The sequence below is a fragment of the Parasteatoda tepidariorum genome, chromosome 5, assembly GCF_982258835.1.
Source record: "Parasteatoda tepidariorum strain Cologne lab strain chromosome 5, Ptep-v5.0, whole genome shotgun sequence".
Lineage (NCBI taxonomy): Eukaryota > Metazoa > Arthropoda > Arachnida > Araneae > Theridiidae > Parasteatoda > Parasteatoda tepidariorum.
The window spans coordinates 112,350,444-112,360,510 of record NC_141759.1 but is presented as its reverse complement, the minus strand read 5'-3'; the positions used below and the strand labels follow the sequence as shown (position 1 = coordinate 112,360,510).

General features: G+C 31.2%; 1 long non-coding RNA gene across 7 annotated transcripts in view; it reads left to right on the top strand.

Annotated features, from left to right (window-relative positions):
• Nucleotides 1-7,743: 7,743 nt before the first annotated feature.
• LOC147810009 (uncharacterized) overlaps nt 7,744-10,067 on the top strand; it is a 42,483-nt gene continuing 40,159 nt past the window's right edge. For 6 of the 7 annotated variants that reach the window (XR_015434054.1, XR_015434049.1, XR_015434055.1 and 3 more), the window contains exon 1: nt 7,975-8,447. This is a non-coding gene — a long non-coding RNA (uncharacterized LOC147810009). The other variant, XR_015434052.1, reaches the window with a different exon arrangement.

Here is a 10,067-nt window from a genome sequence, read left to right as displayed (position 1 = left end):
GAGTGTTTTTTTAATGGAGACAGTTGTGTTGATGCTTTAATGCTAGATATTTTGTTATCTGAGCAATTTTAAAATATTACTTATTTTTGCTATTTCAAATTTGCATCAAAACAGTGAAAAACTTGTTACGTATTTTTAAATTCCAGTTTTTGTCCTATTATTGATTTTTCATCTCATTTGCTTTGTGTTCTTCTTTCTGAATAATAAGGAAAAGAGGAAGAAAAATTCTTTCGAAAATGTCATTTAAAGCATTTCAAAAAGTTGAAGTATTTTAAAAAGTTATATATTAAAAAGAGGATCTGGAATTATAAACATCTCGATAAATTACGACTTTTTTTACGATATTTCTTCAATCCTTTTTTTATTGTACAATTTCACAACTGTCTTCCCCTTTAGTAATAAATTTCTTGAAACTGGTAACTTAGTGTAATATTATATTATTCCATTGTAAAAGGTAAAGCTAGGAGAGAAAGAATATTAATACTATTCCAGTAGTTTTACAACAGTATTCTTTCATTTAATGAACAAATTGACTGTTCAGATATAAAGCTTTCGTTATTTTAATTAATTTTACTAAAGCCTCTAAATTTCTCGAGAGTGACAGTTCGATCAACTACTTTTAAATGAAACTATTTCTCAGAAGTTTCGCCAACAAACCTTTTTTTCCTTCAAAAAACGATTAGTGTTTAAACAAAAAGACTACGTGATCGCAAAATAGGAGGTCTGTTAATTAGAAGACTATTTCATTTTAAGAGTTAATTTTTTCTGCTTTTGTGACTTTTTGTTTGAATAATTTTTTTACTCAATAATTACATTTCTATAATGTTTTAATTGCAATCAAAATAAAATCCTTTTCCACCTTTATGCTTCTGAAATCCTTTTATAGCTTGCTCGTAGCTTTACCTTACTCTTGAATTTAATTAATTTAATGCATAAAGTTAATGACGAACCGGATCATAAATAATTGCTATTCATTTAAATTTAAGTTTTGAATCCTGGGCTATTTTTAATTTTTTTTTATTTAGAAAATAAACTTTTTTTGTTCAGTTGTTTTTGTACACGATTGTATGATAAATTCTTACTGCTGATTGCACATGCTGATGATTGTATGAACTGGTGATTGTATACAAGTAATATACTCAAAAGTGTAAAACATTTCGAGTTTTCCATGATTATTATTGTTTTAGATTGAAAATTAAGTAAAAAAAATTGCAGTTCTTACGAATTTCGTAAAAATTTCTTTCTGTATGACGGCACATAACGTTTTGCTAACTATTATTTTTAATTAAATAATACTTTAAATTTAATGATTTAGTGCACAAATTCTTTTGTTTATATTTTATTCCTAAAAGAGTATATTTCATCATGTTCCATTACCTAAAACTTAGTAAAGGTGCTGTTTAGCCACTCTGTATAATCATAATTATGCTTAAAAAATTCAAGAATTTTGAGTCGAATCTCCCAAGTTATTGTAGATCAGTGAGTTTAAAAACAATTCGTCACGATTTTTATTTCTCTTAATGTCATATTTAAACTATATTAACTAATGAGAAATGTAATAGCTTTAAGAGAGCAAATACTTTTAAAAAACTTTCAAAAGGATGATTTCATTCACTGATGTTGTAAATTGTTTCGTAATTTTGTATCATTACATAAGTGTTACTTATTTTATTCAATGGTAAATTAATGCATAATTTAATTTATTTTATATATCTATATCGAATTAAAGAATAAATACATTTTAAATGTGAGTAAATTTAAATTTCATAAAGGCTAACATGTATATATTTCTGTTATTGTTTTACTGATAAATGATAGCAAGATTGGAAAGTTCATAACTCTGTATACTGATTTTATAATGGAAATTTGATTATTAACTGTATTTTTGACTTGTAAATATGTAAATAACAAAAAAAAATTAATTTTCACAGTAGACTCCCAATTGAAAATTATTTTTAGTTGATTCTGACTCATTTTAAATAAAAATTAAATAAATATAAAATTACTGATATAAAATAATTTAATTAATATATCCATAAATATATCAATAGAGTTCTTTTTATATAAATAATGTATTATGCAAATAAATTTCTTGATAAAACTTTGAAAAACAATGCATTTAAAAAAAAATTTGTGAAAATTAAAAATTTTAATTACAGAAACATTTATTAAGATATTTTAAGCTTACAACCTATTATGATTTTGTTCAAATGTTTCAATTTTTATGTTTAGTTCATAGTTAAAGATAACTATTTTGGATTGCCTACGGTAGCCTGAATTTGTATTTTTTCTTAATATGTTTATTTACTTTAAAATTTGAAAATATCAAATTATTTTAATTTATGTCAAAAGTTTTGTCATTGTCCAATTAATAAAATGTTAATGTTTGATTAAAAAAATTATTCCTTCATGTTTGTTACATAGTGTGGTGTTTTTGTTTTCGAAGCTCAGTGTATTCATACTTAGAAACTATAGTAGACACTAGCCCGATTCAGAAATTAATATAATGCCTAATTTAAATAACGACGTAAAATAACAATTGAGGAAGCTTTAAGAAAATAACCCGAATATGCGTTACACGCAAAAGGAAACCACTAAAACTGTGAGCTTTCTGACTTTCAACTCTTGTTGGATTAAATACTCAATAAGATTCAATTTTTGAAATAAGGCTAAAAAAATGCATTTTTAATAGCTACACGAGCAATAAAAAGTATAAGAATAACAAAAAGAGTCAAATAATGGGACAACCTTGAACTTCATGAAACCAATTACGAGTTATTAACCAAAGTCTTTTTAAACAATGGACTGTTTCGTCACATCCGTTTTAGAATGTTTGCAAAAAAATGGTAAGAATAAAAGTGACCATCATATTGAGTGAAAAATCTTTTGTGGCGAATCATTATCGAGAACAATTAAAGCAAAGGGTGTATTAAAATCAATAAAAAGCACTCGAATTTGCGGGATGCAGCTGAAATACAATTACTTACACTAGACATCGCTTTTCAGTCTCATTTGACAAACGAGTTTTCAATGGTTTATTTATACCTTTGCTTTAATCAATCTCATAATGTTGTCCTTAGTTGTCATTTTTATGTAAGTTCTAATGAATATAGTCTGAACACGTGCGATTTCCCAATAAGTCAATCTTAGAAATTTCATTTTAAGTCAATGAAAAGCGAAGTATTTTCTTGATATAGTATAGTGAAAGATATTTAGGACAAACTAATATCTCATTTATAAATACATCAACGTTACAATTGATAATAACAAAGTTGTTTTATGTAATACTAATTCCTACAGAACAGAATTACATCCCTAGCGAAGATTTTACCTCTGCTCCATGAAACCCAACTGCAGTTAGGTTAAATACTGGGTTAACATGTGATGCACTATATGCACTACATGCAGTATGGGTCCAAGAATGGCCTATATCGAACCTATATTGTCTGTTGTTGCCTTTAATTCAAGGGGTGTGATTGTTCTTGTTTTCCATTTGACCCATTTATGGCCAAGAATTCAACTTCTGCAACATCCATACGTCACACCCATTTATAGGGGAAAACCATTCTTACATCCATCCACTCATTCATCGACTGATCGTAATTTTGACCTGAATAAGAGAACGATCAATCCCCAATTCAGTACCAAAAGAGATATAATTTGCTATGGTAACATGAAGGATTTCGTAACCCGACAGATTTAACGTGCACCAGTTACCATTTATTACATAGGGAGTCTTCGGCCGGTAGGATTCGAATTCCCGTTCCCACGAACGGAAGTCCAGCGCTCTGCCAACCAAGGTATCCCGGCCTGCCTATATTGGCTAAATAATGCATGCAAAATATTGGGTGAATCTGATAATTCTATATATATACCGATATTCGTAGCAAGGTGGGTGTAAAAAATCGAATGAATCGGAGCCAAGATTCATAAATATTGGTCCAATAATTCCAAAGTTTTTTTGCTACTAAGGATAGCCCAGTTAAAGTGTACCATTTTTGTTTTGATAAGGAGTATTTTAGAACTGGTAAATAATTTTTAAAAATCTGCTACATCAACATTTAAAATATTCTTATCTAAGAATAAGACAATAATTACAATTACAGTAATCTCCCTAAAAATGAAAAAGGGGAGTGTGACAAAAAAAGAGCACCTTCAAAGGGCACTAATCTTGCAAATTATCATTTCAATCATATTTAGCTGGCAATAACAATTGTATTTATCTAATTGTATTTAGATCGGTTGTATTTAGCTAAACTAGAGCCTCTCAAAACAGAATCAGAAATATTCAAATATGAGAAATAATATTTTATGCGCATTAACTTCTAATCTAAAAATAATTTGTTGTAAGTTATTGTATTTTGAAGTTACTGCAATCTCTTTTCTTATAATATACAGTCCCCGTCCAAACTATTAGACGCACTCTAAAATTCTATGTAAAATATTAATCATCAGATGATACTAAACAGTTTTATTGTTTTTACGGGACTAAAACCCGTTTGCACTTGTTTTCGTCAGTGTATCAATTGGTTAAATTAGGCGATATATAATGTTAATTCAACGATTGGATAAATTAGATGATATATTAGATAAATATAGAATATTTAATTCATCAGGTATTATATAAGTATATTATAATAAATATACGAAATTATTAGAAGCACTGTAGTTTTTTAATAATTACATATTTTCCAGGAGTTTATAGGCAATACTTTTGTATTTAAACATACATGTAATGGGTTTTTATTCAGGAGATTTTCTATAAACTTCCGATTTATATTTATTTTTAACGTATTACAACATTAACCAATTGATACACGAACACAAACAAATCGGCAAATCAGTCACATAAAAACAATAAAGCTGTATAGTATCACTTGATAATTAAAATTTTACCTTAGAGTGAGTTTAATAATTTGTGAGACAAATCACATAAAAGTGACTTTAGTAACACAACGATGTGAAAAGGGATCCCACGTGACTTTAAAGGTAACAAATTTGCGTCAACGTTTCTCATTGACTTTAGTCCTAGTTATGTATGGTTGTGACTGCAAAGTGTCAGTCATTAAATAGCCACTGAGGTCTTTTATGAGATGTCACAAAATAAAGTTGCACCAAAGTCACATTAAGACCCTATTAGGAGTAGTATAAAGCGGTTATTCAGTGTGACTTTGACTACTGTTACTGTTTTTGACTTTATTGTGACGTCACTCTGACAGTCTGTGCTATCTGGGCACTCACATAAGCATATATAATATTTTATATAATATTTTAGTATCATAATTTAGTATATATATAATATTTTAGTATCATAATTTGGAATTAAAATACGACTTGGACGAACAAGAATAGTTATGTTTTAAATTACCGGTAACGGGGATATACTTTATTCCTTCAATAACTTACGTAAGCCTGCATTTATCACTCTTTACTTCTGTACTTAAACAATAAGGGCAGAGAGCTTCAAGAATTTTAAATTTCTGCGTGTGGTTTTGCGTAGATTATCTTAAATACCTCGTAAAAGTGCTGACTCTATGATAGCACACGTTTTAATCAATAACAATGGTTTTCATAAATGAAATATCGTATTTTCGATACTCTGCCCGAACCACATAACGCAGAAATGCGGTGATTGTACACTGTGTCACCACAGTATCCGCATATCTCACTTTCCCCCACCCCCGTAATTACAATAATATACAGTTATGAGTTATAGATACTCATTAATTGCGGTTTGAATAAAAATAGTGGAATTGTTGGCAGTCACGTTGTTACCATCGCGACGAGGGAAGTGAATGCGACCTTGAATCCTCAATTTTAACTACAAGAGAGGGCCCAAAATCGGATATAAAATAAAATTACAAGAGAGGGCTAGGATAGCCTAGTTCGTAGGGCACTGGGCCCATGTCGAAGAGGTCGCCGGCCGAAGACTCCCCGTGTAGTAAGTAGTGACTGATGCACGTTAAATCTGTCAGGTCACAAAGTCCACCATGTTCCCATAACAAATCAATACCTCTGGGGGTACTGATCCAGGAGCTCTCTTGTTTTTTGGATTGTGATCAAAATTACAAGGATACAGAATTGAACATTGGTAATCGAAGCCAAGAATTAGGTCGGCTGTTCAACGGCGATCATGAAATAAAAATGATAGTATTGAGCCGTGGTGGCTCAGGGGATAGAGAGCTCGCCTCCCGATCAGGTAAACCCTGTAGGATACAGTGGCTGGTTGATACGAATTCCGCACCCGGCTCTCACCGACCACAGTGCTGATGTAAAATATCCTCAGCGGTAGACGGATTATGGGTTAAAGTCCCCTTGCCATCAGGCTAACCGAGATAGGCTTTCGTGGTTTTCGTCTCCAATGTTACGCAAATGTGGGATAGTTGCGCCAAAAAGTTCTCTACGAAAGCAAATTTCTCTCAAAATCTGATCCAGTTCCCTTGTTTTCTAGATTATGTCCAAAATCCCTAATTTGGATTAACCGTAAATTGGATCGGCTGTTCAAGTGAAGGTTATAAAGTGAATTTAGAAGGATTATAGATGAGAGATAATTATGTACTCTTATTAGTAGAATACATAGAGCAGATAACTAAAAAAGAGGTTTTTAGTATTAGATTAGCAATTTTTATTATCAATTGAATACTGATAACGTTTCAAAAACGATAATCAAAGGTGATATCTTAGCAACTAATATTTTTCTGGGAATCGACGAAAATTTTATTTCAGTCAAGCATTGTTTACGAGTTGTTTAGGAAAATTGGAGTTATATTCGAACATTTGAACTATCAACTCCACTGCAATTTAGGTAGGGGAAGATTTTTGTATAGTGATCTGTAGCCGAATAATTGCCAAGTCTTGGCAACGTCGGGGCAGAGGGCAGTGAGAAACTAAAAGAAATGTCAAAGAAAAAAAACCTACTCGAAATTTAAATTTTGCAGCCAATTCCGGGCAAACATCTACATGTTTTTTTTTATTTTTATTTTTCCTGTTGAAAATCAATTTGGTGCCACTGCGATTGTAATTGGCGTATCAGATCCCAATAAGGTAGTAACAGAGAAGGACGCCACATAATAATATCCAGGGTTTTCCTGTCCACTGTATAATAGGAAATATATACCAGGTTGATGCTGTAGTTCATTTTACGTCGCACTAGAGCTGCTGTTGTTGTTAATTTACGTCGCACTAGAGCTGCACAATGGGCTATTGGCGACGGTCTGGGAAACATCCCGGAGGATGATCCGGAGACAGGCCATCACAATTTTGATCCTCTGCGGAGGGGATGGCACTCCCGCTTCGGTAGCCCGACGACCTGCGCGCGAAGTCGAGCACTTTACGGTAGCACAGTTTAACGAGGACCAATACCGCACACCCTCGATCCCTACGCAGACTGATCCAAGTGGTCACTCGCCCGCACACTGACCGCAGCCAGTGATGCTTGACTTCGGTGATCTGCTGGGAACCGTGTCTTAACGATCCGTCCATTGCGGGACTTATATATACCAGTAAATAGGAATATTTGGAATAAAATCCAGGGTAAAAGTGAAATTCGACAAGCTACCTCTTCGCTTAGAATGGAATAAAGCAATTTATTCTTATTTCTGCTCCCTTTAAAGATGTTTGCTTAATAGTTTGCTGCCCGCTTTTATCTTACCCCTTATAAAAATTTGAATTCCAAGGAAAACTAAAAACGTCATAGAAAAAAAGTAAGCTAAAAGCGTAAAAATATTTTCGCACAATCTTTGAAAATTGATTTTAAACCAATAATTTATTTTTACCATTTAAATTTGCTTTCAGTTTGGATATTTAAATTAAAGAACTCAATTAAAATAGAAATGCATTTCTTTTTTTTAATAGTATCTACCTATTTCAGAGTGCACAATCTTTTTTAATTTCACGGCTACTTGTATTTCTGGTTAACTAATGAAAGGTCGCATGCTCGAGTATTTAGGCATGTTGACGACATTTATTGTAATTTCAATATAAATAATATTATTTTTGGCACTAAGTTCTTTGCATGAGTTGACTTAGTTACATATTTGCATATTATTTGGCTGTCTCTTTTGCTTGATCTGTTGAATGTGCCTTGTAAATGAATCAATTTAACTGAATGTAATTGCCCTGTTAATGTTAATTTGTGTGAAAGCTCTGTTGTTTGTTTTGTTGAATGTGCCTTTTGAATGAATCGTAACTGGTGTGAAAGCCCTTGTGCCTGTTCTGCTAGATGTTCTTTGTGGATGAATTGTTGAAGTTGAATTATTATCACCCCAATGAATTTATTTGCATGTATATGCAATTATGTAAACATGTCAATTAAATCCAACGAAATTAGTTTTAAGCGTTTTTAATTTATTATTAAATTTAATATATTATTATTTCGAGTAGCCGTTTTAATTTAAAACGTCATACTTACTGTTTGATTACTTTTAAGGAGGAGTCTGTGGTAAAAGGTATGTGTACAAAAATTGTATATGGATATCATAAGATCGAAAAACTTATACATTTTTGCTTTTTTTAGGTGGATTCTGCACTTGTTCTTTTAGAGCTAGTTTTAGTTTCAAATTTATTAAAAATGTTCTCCTTTCTTTTGAAGTGATAAATAAGTAATTTGTATAATGTGATGAATAAGTAATTTGTTATTCTGTAAGAAAGTGAACAAGAAATTTACTAAGGTAGAAATTATTAATATAAGAGATAAAACTCGAAATAATTCATTAAGTAGCTTAAGACTGTGGTTAATATTCAAGGACCTTGATCTTTTGTTCATTTATTTTCTTAGTAAATTTGCATTTATTGTGTAATACTTAAATTTTGTTAATCTGAAGTGTTCTGAACAATGATATTTTTCAGAATTCCGATTGCTATTTTTAATTGAAATATTACCTTTAATTCTTTGTTTTGTAACTTTTATGCTAAGATATTAAGTTTGCAATGTTCATTCTAGACCAGTGTTTCTTAACCTTTTTGGTATAATGGACCCTTTTTAAAATTTTTTAAGAAGTCACAGACCACCCTCTGTAAAAAAAAAATATTGCAAAAACCATCAATTATTTATACTTTACGAGGGCTGATTGTGCTCCGGAAAAAATCCTGATTTCCGGATTTTTCGCTAACAGTGATCCGGAAGTTTCCGGAGATCGAAAGTCCAGACGTTTAAAAAAATCATTGATCACTTAAGTTTCCGGAAATCAAATTTTTAAAGGTGGAACTTAAAAACACAGTTTATTTAATTTGTTTGTAAGGGAGAGCCACAGAGATACTTTATAAGCTTATATTCATGATTAATATTCATTTTTTATCACTAAATAGTTGTTATAATCATTAACTCAAAAAAAAAAGACATATTTGTAAATTTTCTTCTCCAGGTTATCATAGGTATGTGTAAATGGTATAAGTATGAGTAAAATTTTAAATATATTTTTAGTAAACTAAGAAATATTGAGAAAAAGGAAAAAAAAAAAACCTTGTTTAAATTTTTTTTCTAATTTTTCAATTTAAACTGTCTCTTTTTTGTTTTTTTTTTCAAATTCAGGAAATTTTCCGGAATTTTGACTTGGACTCACAATCACCCCTGCTTTACTTTCTTTCAATTGTAAAAATGTTAAATTTTTATATGGTTTGCGAATGTTCTTTTCCTCATATTGTGGAGAATTGGTGTCATATCTAAAAAGAAAGGGCAAAGGGACAGCTCATAAAAAATGAGGGGTTGATAGAGGATTATGAAAATAGCAAATCGGACGTAATCGGTTGCCCCTGATGGTGCAAACTGAAAGCCGGTTGGTGGAGAATGTTACAAATATGACAGGGATATTAGACGGTCTGCACTGAATTTGGGGTATCTTAATCAACTAGTTTCAAATATGTATGTATTCTCACCTTTTAGAACAAAAAGATCAATGTTATTTAAATATTATTGATCCAATCGTATTAAAAGTAGTCGGCGTATCCCCAAAATATGACCCATGGAACCCTAAGGGGTCCGTGGGTCATGGACCCTAATGTGGTCCATGAACCACAGGTTAAGAAACCCTGTTCTAGACCTTAAAACTACTCTAGTTTGTTTTCCTTCT